Source organism: Stegostoma tigrinum, chromosome 6, assembly GCF_030684315.1.
Source record: "Stegostoma tigrinum isolate sSteTig4 chromosome 6, sSteTig4.hap1, whole genome shotgun sequence".
Classification (NCBI taxonomy): domain Eukaryota; kingdom Metazoa; phylum Chordata; class Chondrichthyes; order Orectolobiformes; family Stegostomatidae; genus Stegostoma; species Stegostoma tigrinum.
Window position 1 is genome coordinate 109,046,720 of NC_081359.1, and position 13,938 is coordinate 109,060,657.

Here is a 13,938-nt window from a genome sequence, read left to right on the forward strand (position 1 = left end):
TGCGAGGCTCTGTGATTACCTATGCTCACGTGGTGTTCCCCAAGCTCAGTCAGACAGGTTAAGGAGCCCACTTCCATTGGGATGCTCCATAGTTTCCATGCTCCGCTTGCTGCATTTTCTAATGACAAATAGTGAACCGGATGGGTTTTTACAATGACAGTGGGAACTGCAGATGCTGGAAAATCTGAGGATAATAAGGTGTAGAGCTGGACGAATACAGCAGGCCAAGCAGCATCAGAGGAGCAGGAAAACTGACGTTTCTTGCCTTCGGCCCTTAGGGTCTAGGCCTGAAATGTCAGCCTTCCTGCTCCTCTGATGCTCCTTGGCATGCTGTGTTCATCCAGCTCTACACCGTGTTATCTCGGGTTTTTACAATGACTGCAATAAACAGACCATTAAGCTCTTTTTTTTAAAATTTCAGATTGTCAAAAAGAAAAGAATTTATATTCCACTATGGTGGTATTTGAACATTTGTCCTTAGAACACTAGCCAAGGGCTCTAGACTACTAGATCAGCATGTCATTGCCTCATCTGGACATGTACAATGTGGTTCATGCCATACATTCAGATACAGGACTCATCCTCTGTAAACGAAAGAAACTGGTTCAACTCTTTAACATCAATTTGTATTTATATGGCACTTTTAATATAACAAAACATTACAGGAGGGATTTGATTCAACTGGGGAGGGTGCAGACGAGATTTACAAGCAATGTGGTTGACTCTTAGCTGCCCTCTGGGCAATTAGTGATGGGTAATAAATGCTGTGTAGCCAGCGACACTCTCATCCCATGAACGAATAAAGGGGGAAAAAAAAGGATGTGGCCTGTGCTGGAGAGTTTCAGTTATAAAGAGACATTGAATTGTCACTAAGCCTGATGAAGGACCAGTGTTTCGAAAGCTTGTGATTTCAAATTAACTTCTTGAATAATAACCTGGTGTTGTGTCTGACTTTGTCTATCCCAGTCCAACACCAGCACCTCCACATCACAAAGAGATGTTGTTGCCCTTTGAGCAGAGGAGACTGAGAAGGGATGTGATTAAGATGTATAAAATTCTGAGGGTTATAGATAGGGCTGATGGGAAGAAACCGTTCTCCTTGATCGATGACCAGGAGGCATGGATTTAAAACAAGGGGCAAAAGGTTCAGAGGTGGTGTGAGGAAAAACATTTTCACTCGGAGAATAGTGGGAATCTGGAACTCACCGCCTATGAGGCTGGTAGAGGCAGATATGCTCAGAACATTGAAGAAGTACTTAGATGTACACTTATGGTGCCGATGTACAGAATGCACGTGTGTCAAATGCTGGGAAATGGGATTGGAATTGTTAAGTGATTGTAATTGATCAGTTGATGGGCCAATGGGACTTTGCCATGCTGTAGACCTCTATGACTCTGCGAGAATGCCCCAAGGCAATCACACATTTAAACAAACATTAGAGCTAAACTACACTGCCCACTGAATTGGCTGAGCAAGCTGCCCTTTTCCAGGGTAACTAGGGATGGAACTTGGCTTTGCTAGACTTACCCACCTCCTCCAAATGTGAAAGAATAAATTCAAAAAGCACCCTGGCAAATCTTGTGGGTTTGGAAGGTATTGTCTGAGGATGTTTGGCTAATTTACGAGGAAGACCCTCTTCAGATGGAGAATGTGGGGAAGTTCTGGGTCTTGCTGCCGCTGAGGGGGTTAGGGGTTGGGGTGGATATGATCAACAATTCCAAAAGGAATTTGGACAGGAACATAAACAAATTAAACCAGCAGAAGCTACTGGATTGAGCAGCAGAATGGAATTGACTGGATTGCTCTGCAGAGAACCGGCATGGAATTGATGGGCCATCTGGCTTCCTCAAGGGCTTTAATGGTTCTTATTGCACACTTCCAAATAACCTCATTGCTGTGAATGTCATCAGAATCACTTGTGAAGTGCTTTAAATGAAAATTCTTTTTTGAAATCTTGAAACCAAAACAACTTGGTGTATAAAATGTGATTAAAAGGTAATAGTGTTGGGTTAAAAGGCTTCTATGTGTTAGGTTAAAGCGTAATTTACGTTAGGTTACAATGTAACTATGTTAAGTTAAAATACAATTATGTTAGGCTAAAAAGTAACTGTGCGTTAAGTTCAATAGTAGCTGAGTGTTAGGTTACAAAGTAACTGTGTGTTAGGTTATGCAAAGAGACCTGATACTTCAAACTTTCCGCACTGGTGACATGACTCCATCAGTGTTGCAGACTCTGTTTATGGCTAACTGCTTACGGCAGAATTCTGTATCCATAATTTTAACTACTTAATCCATGATGAGACATGGTGATTGTGTGGTAATGCCACTAGACAAGTAACCCAGGATCTAGGATAATACACTGGTTCCAGCAGGGCAAATGGTGACACTTAAATTTGAATCATGGAATGTACTGTTTGAGAGTGTGGGGGGGGGGGGGCGCAGTGTGGTGGCAGGGTCATCCAAGATTTTCAAGAAGACAATTAATTATCATTTAAGTAAGAACGTAAGCATGAGGAGGAGGGTGAGGCCATTCAGTCTCTGGAGCCTGTTCTGCCAGTTAACACGTTCATAGCTGATGCCAGCTTGGCCTCAATTTTACTTTCCTACCCGATACCCATAAGCCTTCAACGCATTATTAATGAAAAAATCTGTCTATTTCCTCCTCAACATTACTCAATGTGCCAGCCTCCTTCACACATTGAGGTGGTGAATTACATCCATTCTGGTCCCTTTGGAGAAGTAAGCAGACAGAAGCAATATTTGGAGTAAGGGGGAAAGGCAGGAGAAAAGCACTAGCTCATAATTCTCAGGGGTCTGGTGAAGACATGATGGGCTGAACGGCCTACATTTCAGCAATTCTATGCTGTCTTTATCCGGTCTGGCCTACATGTGACTTCAGAACCACAGCAATGAGTTAGAATATTTACTGCCCTCTGAAATAACCACTCATTTGTAGGTAAGTACAGACAGGCAACAAATGAGTGAATGAGTGAACGATTGATTTTATTGTCACATACATCTGGGAAGATATAGTGAAAAGTGATTTGTTCCAACAATCCGGCACCATTTTGAGTTACAGAAATAATAAAAAGAAATTACTTAAATAGAGCTCATCCTCTGTTCAAATTGGTGCCTCAAGCACATTTTCAGGTCTTCTGCAAGGTTTTCCAGGCTTCAAAGGGTCCCTGCTCCAGTTACAACAATGACAATGCCAATATCCCAGACACCCAGCACCTTCCCCTGCAACCGCAGGAAGTGCTACACTTGCCCCCACACCTCCTCCCTCACCCCCATCCCAGGCCCCAAGATGACTTTCGACATTAAGCAGAGGTTCACCTGCACATCTGCCAATGTGATATACTGCTTCCACTGTACCCGTTGTGGCTTCCTCTACATTGGAGAAACCAAGGGGAGGCTTGGGGACTGCTGTGCAGAACACCTCCGCTCAGTTCGCAATAAACAACTGCACCTCCCAGTCGCGAACCATTTCCACTCCCCCTCCCATTCTTTAGACGACATGTCCATCCTAGGCCTCCTGCAGTGCCATAATGATGCCACCCGAGGTTGCAGGAACAGCAACTCATATTCCGCTTGGGAACCCTGCAGCCCAATGGTATCAATGTGGACTTCACAAGCTTCAAAATCTCCCCTTCCCCCACTGCATTCCAAAATCAGCCCAGCTCATCCCTGCCTCCCTAGCCTGTTCTTCCTCTCACCTATCCCCTCCTCCCACCTCAAGCCGCACCTCCATTTCCTACCTACTAAACTCATCCCGCCCCCTTGACTTGTCCGTCCTCCCTGGACTGACCTATCCCCTCCCTACTTCCCCACTTGCACTCACCTCTCCACCTATCTTCTCCTCTATCCATCTTCGATCCGCCTCCCCGCTCTCCCTATTTATTTCAGAACCCTCTCCCCATTCTCCTCTCTGATGAAGGGTCTAGGCCCAAAACATCAGCTTAAGGTGCTGCTTGGCCTGCTGTGTTCATCCAGCTCCACACTTAGTTATCTCGGATTCTTCAGCATCTGCAGTTTCCATTATCTCTGACATATTTCCAAGTCAGGATGGTGAGTACCTCGGAGGGGAACTTGCAAGGCTTTGGTGCTCACATATAGCTGCTGTCCCTTTCCTTCTAGATGGAGATGGTGATCAGTTTGGAAGGTGCTGTCAATGCACTGCAGAGTGGAGAGGTTATGGGGATTGGGAGGGAGGAGGCCACGGCTGGTCTTAGAAACACGGTGGCTCAGTGATCAGCACTGCTGCCTCACAGCACCAGGGACCCAGGTTTGATTCCACCCTCGGGCAGTTGCACTTTCTGTGTCTGAGTAGGGTTCTTCTGAGTGCTCTGGTTTCCTTCCACAGTCCAAAGATGTGCAGATTAGGTGGATTGGCCATCGGAAATTAATTTTCCATAGTGTCCAGGGATGTTTAGGCCAAGTGGGTTAACCATGAGAAATACAGGGATCAGGTGGGGGGATGAGTCTGAGGCATGATCTTCAGAAGGTTGGAGTGGACTAGACAGGCCGAATGGCCTGCTTCCACACTGTTGGGATTCTGTGAAACAAGGTTGAGAATTTTAAAATGGAGGCGTTGCCAAACTGAGAGCCAATGTAGATCAGCGATCACAGAGGGAAAGGGTGAATGGGATTATTATGGCTAAAGACGGAGGTGACCACACTGAGTAAATTGTGAAGATTTGTACCCAGTAGTTTTGAAAGTCTGCATCAACCTTCAACATTTGTATTTGTGACATATCAAGTTACCAGTGCCCATAATTAGATACATAGAAATGTAGAAGATAGGAGCAAGAGGAGGCCATTCAGCCCTTCCACTATTCTTCATGATCATGATTGATTGTCCAACTCAACAGCTTAATCCTGCTTTCTCCCCAGAGCCTTTGATCCATTTACCCCATATATATATTGCTATATTTATACATTATATATAATATACATATTATATACATATATATATGTCGCGTCTTGAATACATTCATTGTTTCTACATTCCTGTGGTAATGAATTCCATCGGCTCACCACTCTATGGGTGAAGAAATGTCTCCTCATCTTTGTTCTAAATCGTCTACCCAGAATTCTCATACTATGACTCCTGGCTCTGGACACACCCACCATTGGGAACATCCTCCCTGCATCTACCCTGCCCAGTCCTGTTGGAAGTTTATAAGTCTCTATGAGATCCTCCCGTCATTCATCTGAACTCTAGCAAAAGCGATCCCAACCTACTTGCTCTCTCCTCGTACGTCAGACCTGTCATCTCCGGAATCAGCTTGGTAACCCTACACTGCACTCGAGAGAGAGCAAGAGCATCCTTTTACAGAAAAGGAGTCCAAAATTACACACAATGTTCCAGGTGTGGTCTCACCAAGGCCCTGTATAACTGCAACAGCATATCCCTGCTCCTGTACTCGAATGAAGGCCTCCATGCCATTTGCCTTCTTTACCACCTGCTGCACCTGTACGCTTGTCTGCTGATTTGGTATCTACTCTGCATGTGTTTGATAATGCTGAAAGAGATCATTAGAAATTGAATCTTTAAGCATCGGAAGAGAATGAAATATTACAGAGCACAGCGAACAGTTAGGGCCAATTAGTTAATGAGCTATGGAGCTATCAAGGACCCACTGGACATTGTTTAATGCATGGCTTCCCCCCATCTGCAACCCCATGGACTGACAGTAAAACTAACTTAATCGCAGTTCAGCTCTTCAGAGTTTTGAATCCCCCAGTGAGTTCACAATTAATTGGTATGGTTACAAAAATAAGTTCCCACGGCCTTGACTTTGCTGTTACTTATTGCACTATAATAAAGTAATCACATCTGTTTGAATTCAAATGCATGTAGTTGATTATTGTATTTTTCTGCTGTTAAAAAGTAATGTAAGGAATCCAACAATCATCTAGTTCACCTTTCAATACAAATTAATTTAAATGGAGAAAAGCTGTAGAAAGCTGCGACACAAAGGGACTCGGGGGGTCTTGTGCATGAAACACAGAAAGCTAGCAGACAGGGGCAGCAGGTAATCAGGAAGGGTCATGGAATGTTGGCCCTTATTTCAGGGGGGTTGGAATGTGAGGCTGTGGAAATCTCACTGCAACTGTACATCTGGAGCACTGTGAGCAGTTTTGGTTCCCCTTGTTTAAGGAAAGATATAATTTCTTCAGAGATAGTTCAGAGAAAGTTTAGTATGATTATCCCTAGTAGGGAGGGATTGTCTCATGAGCAAAGGCTAAACAGGTTTGGGATTCTACTCAGTGGAGTTTAGAAGAATGAGAGATGATCTCTTTAAAACATGTAAAATTCTTTGGCATCATTGTGGCAGTGCAGGAGGCCCATGATGGACATGTCATCTAGAGAATGGGAGGGGGAGTGGAAATGGTTTGCGACTGGGAGGTGCAGTTGTTTGTTGCGAACCGAGTGGAGGTGTTCTGCAAAGCGGTCTCCAAGCCTCCGCTTGGTTTCCCCAATGTAGAGGAAGCCACACCGGGTACAGTGGATGCAGTATACCACATTGGCAGATGTGCAGGTGAACCTCTGCTTAATGTGGAATGTCATCTTGGGGCCTGCGATAGGGGTGAGGGAGGAGGTGTGGGGACAAGTGTAGCATTTCCTGCGGTTGCAGGGGAAGATGCCGGGTGTGGTGGGGTTGGAGGGCAGTGTGGAGCGAACAAGGGAGTCCTTTGGTCCTTTGGTCCAGGAACTCCCCACCTACGTCCGTGACACCACCCACGCCCTCCACCTCCTCCAGGACTTCCAATTCCCTGGCCCCCAACACCTCATATTCACCATGGACGTCCAGTCCCTGTACACCTGCATTCCGCATGGAGATGGCCTCAAGGCCCTCCGCTTCTTCCTGTCCCGCAGGCCCGACCAGTCCCCCTCCACCGACACTCTCATCCGCCTAGCTGAACTCGTCCTCACACTCAACAACTTCTCTTTTGACTCCTCCCACTTCCTACAGACTAAGGGGGTGGCCATGAGCACCCGCATGGGCCCCAGCTATGCCTGCCTCTTTGTAGGTTACGTGGAACAGTCCATCTTCCGCACCTACACAGGCCCCAAACCCCATCTCTTCCTCCGGTACATTGATGACTGTATCGGCGCCGCCTCTTGCTCCCCAGAGGAGCTCGAACAGTTCATCCACTTCACCAACACCTTCCACCCCAACCTTCAGTTCACCTGGGCCATCTCCAGCACATCCCTCACCTTCCTGGACCTCTCAGTCTCCATCTCAGGCAACCAGCTTTTAACTGATGTCCATTTCAAGCCCACCGACTCCCACAGCTACCTAGAATACACCTCCTCCCACCCACCCTCCTGCAAAAATTCCATCCCCTATTCACAATTCCTCCGCCTCCGCCGCATCTGCTCCCACGATAAGACATTCCACTCCCGCACATCCCAGATGTCCAAGATCTTTAAGGACCGCAACTTTCCCCCACAGTGATCGAGAACGCCCTTGACCGCGTCTCCCGTATTTCCCGCAACACATCCCTCACACCCCGCCCCCGCTACAACCGCCCTAAGAGGATCCCCCTCATTCTCACACACCACCCTACCAACCTCCGGATACAACGCATCATCCACCGACACTTCCGCCATTTACAATCCGACCCCACCACCCGAGACATTTTTCCATCCCCTCCCCTGTCTGCTTTCCGGAGAGACCACTCTCTCCGTGACTCCCTTGTTCGCTCCACACTGCCCTCCAACCCCACCACACCCGGCACCTTCCCCTGCAACCGCAGGAAATGCCACACTTGTCTCCACACCTCCTCCCTCACCCCTATCGCAGGCCCCAAGATGACATTCCACATTAAGCAGAGGTTCACCTGCACATCTGCCAATGTGGTATACTGCATCCATTGTACCCGGTGCGGCTTCCTCTACATTGGGGAAACCAAGCGGAGGCTTGGAGACCGCTTTGCAGAACACCTCCGCTCAGTTCGCAACAAACAGCTGCACCTCCCAGTCGCAAACCATTTCCACTCCCCCTCCCATTCTCTAGATGACATGTCCATCATGGGCCTCCTGCACTGCCACAATGATGCCACCCGAAGGTTGCAGGAACAGCAACTCATATTCCGCCTGGGAACCCTGCAGCCATATGGTATCAATGTGGACTTCACCAGTTTCAAAATCTCCCCTTCCTCTACTGCATCCCTAAACCAGCCTAGTTCGTCCCCTCCCCCCACTGCACCACACAACCAGCCCAGCTCTTCCCCCCACCCACTGCATCCCAAAACCAGTCCAACCTGTCTCTGCCTCCCTAACCGGTTCTTCCTCCCACCCATCCCTTCCTCCCACACCAAACCGCTCCCCCAGCTACCTACTAAACTCATCCCACCTCCTTGACCTGTCCATCTTCCCTGGACTGACCTATCCCCTCCCTACCTCCCCACCTATACTCTCTCCACCTATCTTCTTTACTCTCGATCTTCGGTCCGCCTCCCCCTCTCTCCCTATTTATTCCAGCTCCCTCTCCCCATCCCCCTCTCTGATGAAGGGTCTAGGCCCGAAACGTCAGCTTTTGTGCTCCTGAGATGCTGCTTGACCTGCTGTGTTCATCCAGCCTCACATTTTATTATCTTGGAATTCTCCAGCATCTGCAGTTCCCATTATCTCAAATTCTTAACGGTTTTGACAGGGTAGATGCTGAGAGGATGTTTCCCCTGATGGCACAGCCTAGGGCCTGCAGACGTAGACTTAGAATAAAGGGGCACCAATTTAAGTCTGGGATGAGGAGGAATTTCTTCTTTCAGTTGTGAACCTTTGGAACTCCTAGCCACAGAGAGCTGTGGGGGGCAAATTCCTTGCTTGTATTTAAGGCTGAGATAGATCCTTGGTCAGTGGGGGAATTAAAGGTTATGTGAAGAGGGCAGGAAAGTGGGCCTGAGGAATGTTGGATCAGCCATGATCCCATTGAATGGAGCAACCGGCTTGAGAGGCCAAATAGCTTCCTTCTGTTTCCATTCTATAGTCTTAAGGTCATATATTTTCATTTTTTTGAATTTTTACAATATTTTAAGTGGTAAACTTGGTGATCTTTAAAAAGAAGCATTTGTTTTACTGTAAAGTCAGAAACTCAGCCCATCAGAACCAAATGGCTAGTCATGAAAAGTAAATTCAACCTTGCCCTTCGCTGATAGGTTTCTCAAACCCATTCTCCTGCCCTATCAACCAAGAATCTATCTATTTCTGTCTTAAATACAATTGATGATTTGGCCTCCACAGCCCTCTGTGGCAAATGTGTTCCAATGATTCTCCACCCTCTGGCTGAAGAAATTCCTCCTTATCTCAATTCTAAAGGATCACCCCTTCACTCTGAGGGTGTGCCCTCAGGCCCTAGTCTCTCCTACGAGTGGAAACATCTTCCTCACTTCCACTCTGAGTATTCTGTAAGTTTTGCTCAGATTCCCCCTCGGCACAAAAACCGACCCTCCGGTCCAATAATCCCAAACTAAATCATTCCCGCCTGCCTGCTCCTGGCCCATAGCCAGCCAAACATTTCTTATTCGCGTACTTATCCAAATAGCTTTTAAATGTTGTAATTGCACATACATCCACCGTTTCCTCAGGAAATACATTCCACACATGAACCACCTTCTGCCTAAAAAAATTTGCTTCTCACGTATTTTTTTAAATCAATCTCCCCTCACTGTAAAAATGTGCCCCTTAGTCTTGAAGTTCGAGGGAAATTCAGGTACAGTTAACCATCTCTATGGTCGTCATTATTTTATAACCTTCTACCAGGTTGCTGACCCAGAGTCCTTAGCCCCCGCTAATATGACAAGCTCTTCATCCCCAGGATCATTTTTATAAACAAAAAGCACCAAAGAACTTCAGTTGCTGGAAACAAAATCAGAAATTACTGATAGATACCCAAGATAACGGGGGGAGCAGGACTTCTGAGCCCAGGGCTTTTGTCATTGTTTCTTGCTCTCCTCTTGTTTTTCTTTTTTTTAATTTACTTCTTGTCCTCATGTAAAGAGCACAGAGGGCATTAGTGGCACAAGTGTGTTCAGTGCCAAATCGAATGAGCTCAGGATGAACTCAAACCAACGTTGACTTATTTTTCAACATCGAGCTTGGGAACTGGCTTTAAAATTGGTGGCTGCGACGTTGGCAAAGGTGACATTGGTGAGGTAGGTCCAGTGGTGAAAGGTGGATTCTTAGGATCAGTGCCTTCTCCACTGGTTGGATCCAGTGTAGAGAGCAGCAAGGCAGTGGAGGAGGAATAGCAGCACTCTCTGTAAACTATATCCTTTCTTTCTCTCCTTCTTAAACTAATCAAAATGGCGCCAGATCATTGTGACAGTTGAAAACTTTTCACTATATTTTATTCTATTTCTCACTGTAACATGCACACGAAAATAAAATCATTTATTCATTCAAAAATCTCGGCAGGCGCATCTGTGGAGAGAAAGCCGAGTTAACGTTTTGGGTCTGGGAGTAATGCAGAAGGATCACCAGAACCAAAACATTAGCTCTGCCTTTTCACCTCAGATGCTGCCAGACTTGTTGAGTGCTTCCAGAAGTTTCTGATTTTGTTTCATTCTTGTAAATCTCCTCTGGACCCCTGCCAAGATCATCACATCCTTCCTTAAATGCGGGGCCCAAAACTGCCCACAATATTCCAAATGTGATCCAACCACAGCCATATACAGCCTCAGCAGTGCGTCTCCCCTCTTGCATTCTAGCCCTCTTGAAATGAACATTGCATTTGCCTTCCTAACCGCGAACTAAACCTGTGTGTCAACCTTAAGAGAATCCTGAACTGGGACTCCCAAGTCCCTTTGTGCTTCAAATTTCCAAAGCCTTTACCCACTTTTGCCACTGGACCTACCTCGCCAATGTCACCTCCGACAATTTAGAAAACTGGTCAATGCCTCAATTCTTCCTACCAAAGTGCATAAGATTAGATTCCCTACAGTGTGGAAACAGGCCCTTTGGCCCAACAAGTCCACACTGCCCCTTGGATCATCCCACCCACACCCATCCCCCTATAACCCACACACTCCTGAACACTACGGGCAATTTAGCATGGCCAATCCACCCAGCCTGCACATCTTTGGACTGTGGGTGGAAACCCGTGTAGAATGTGCAAACTCCACACAGACAGTTGCCCGAGGCTGGAATTGAACCTGGGTCCCTGGCGCTGTGAGGCTGCAGCGCCAGCCACAGGTCCCTGGTGCTGTGAGGCTGCAGTGCCAGCCACTGTGCCACCCCAATAACCTTGTATTTCCCACATTGTATTTCTACTCCCACTTCTTTGCCCACTTTCCTAGACTATCCAAGTCCTTCTGCAGCTTTCCTGCTTCCTCAACACTACCTGTCTCTCTGCCTATCTTTGAGTCACCTGCAAACTTAACAACAATGCCCTCCGGTTATTTTGTTCAAATCGTTAATATATAAATACGAGGTGATGCATTTTGGAAGGTCGAATTTGAAAGCTGAGTACAGGATTAAGGATAGGATTCTTGGCAGTGTGGAGGAACAGAGGGATCTTGGTGTGCAGATACATAGATCCCTTAAAATGGCCACCCAAGTGGACAGGGTTGTTAAGAAAGCATATGGTGTTTTGGCTTTCATTAACAGGGGGATTGAGTTTAAGAGTGGTGAGATCTTGTTGCAGCTCTATAAAACTTTGGTTAGACCGCACTTGGAATACTGCGTCCAGTTCTGGTCGCCCTGTTATAGGAAAGATGTGGATGCTTTGGAGAGGGTTCAGAGGAGGTTTACCAGGATGCTGCCTGGACTGGAGGGCTTATCTTATGAAGAGAGGTTGACTGAGCTCGGTCTCTTTTCATTGGAGAAAAGGAGGAGGAGAGGGGACCTAATTGAGGTATACAAGATAATGAGAGGCATAGATAGAGTTGATAGCCAGAGACTATTTCCCAGGGCAGAAATGGCTAGCACGAGGGGTCATAGTTTTAAGCTGGTTGGTGGAAAGTATAGAGGGGATGTCAGAGGCGGGTTCTTTACACAGAGAGTTGTGAGAGCATGGAATGCGTTGCCAGCAGCAGTTGTGGAAGCAAGGTCATTGGGGTCATTTAAGAGACTGCTGGACATGCATATGGTCACAGAAATTTGAGGGTGCATACATGAGGATCAATGGTCGGCACAACATTGTGGGCTGAAGGGCCTGTTCTGTGCTGTACTGTTCTATGTTCTATGTTCTATGTTCTATAACATGAACGTTTGTGGTCTCCACACTGACCACTTGTCGACTCCAATAGACTCCAGCTGCCATCAAGAAAAAGACCCAAAAGATCTAGTTAATTTTGTGGGTGCTACCTCTTTTCTAATACTAATTTAACTCAGCTCCTCATTTTCATATGTCCCTCGGTTCCTGGCAATTCTGGGGAATATTCTGCATCTGTCACAATTAAAACAGACAAAGTAATTGTAATTTCCACCATCAGTTTCATGGTCATCCTGCTCATGTTTCTAAATTTCTCCTAATCCTCAGGCTTACTCTAGCTCTCTCCCCGCAGGTGCTGTTAGACCTGCTGAGTCTCTCCAGCAATTTATGCTTTTTATTTCAAGAAATCTGGTGGTTTGTGACTAGGGAAAGCTTGTTGCTATTAGTCCAATGGGTTCAATCATGTCCTTCAGGGAAGAAATAATATCCCTGTGATTTCAGTCTAATGTTTAACTGTCCTCAGCTATGTGGGGGTGGGGGGGGGGGGAGCCAACCATGACTGTCTTCCTGAAAGCAGAGCTCAATGTTTTTAATAGCATGCCTTCTACAGACTTTTTCAGATGAACATGTATCCAGAGAGTGATGAGAAGGTGACACCTGCAATGACAGCATCATCTGAGGCAAATCATAGAACAATTATAGAACAGAAGGAGGCCATTTGGCCCATCATGCCTGTGCTATCATCTAGTCTGGCTCTGTTATCTTGTGCTGGTCTCCTACCTTTTCCCCATATTCCTGTGCACCATTTCTAACCAAATAACCATCCAAAGCTCCTCTTAAATGCCAGAAATGATCCTGCCTCCACCACATTTCTAGGCAGTGCATTCCAGACCCTAACTACTTGTGTGAGAAAGTGTTTTCTCACATCACCCTTGCTTCTTTAATACATCACTTTAAATCTGTGCCCTCTAGTTATTTTGTTCTGCTTTACTAGTATGAACAGTTTCTCCCTGTCTAGACTATCCATCCTACTCAAAATTTCAATGAGATCTCCTCCAAGCTTTTTTCTCTGCAAGATTCTGCAATCTCTCCACATCATTGAAGTTTCTTATTGCTGGGACCATTCTTGCAAATCATTTCTGTACTCTCTCGGATGTACTCACCTCTTTCCCATAATGTGGCATCCACAACTGTACACAATACACTAGTATCTTGTACAAAGTTCAGTGTCAATAATGGCCATGCAATTAGGGATAAACCAAATAAACACATTGGGAGAGAATCAAATAGAAGAATATATGATGAGATGAGGCGGCGGGAAGGGTTCTGTGTGGAGGAAGAACACCAGCATAGGTCACTTGGGCTGAATGGCCTACAGGTTTATGTCTTCACTTAAGAGGTAGGTGCTAGATAGGCCATGGTGGCAGACAGGGTCAGAAATGCAGTCACTGGAGAGACAGGTATAACATGACAATAGCTTAGCATAGTTCAGGCAAAATGGCAAATTGGATTAAAGACATAAAACTCTAACCCTTCCAAATCTGAAGTGCAATTGTTTCTAACAGCTGGCATTGACCAAATAAAGAATTTGAAAACAGACATAGATGTTATCCATTGCCAACAGCTGAAAATGCTGCTACTGTGAGGCAGTCTTTCAAAGAGCTTCCTCCCACCTCTGGCATCCATTGCCAGTTGCCATAGAGGTTGATTGCATTACATTATTAAAGAGTGATTACTGCAAAGGAACTGTTTATTCCCATTTTAATGACAATA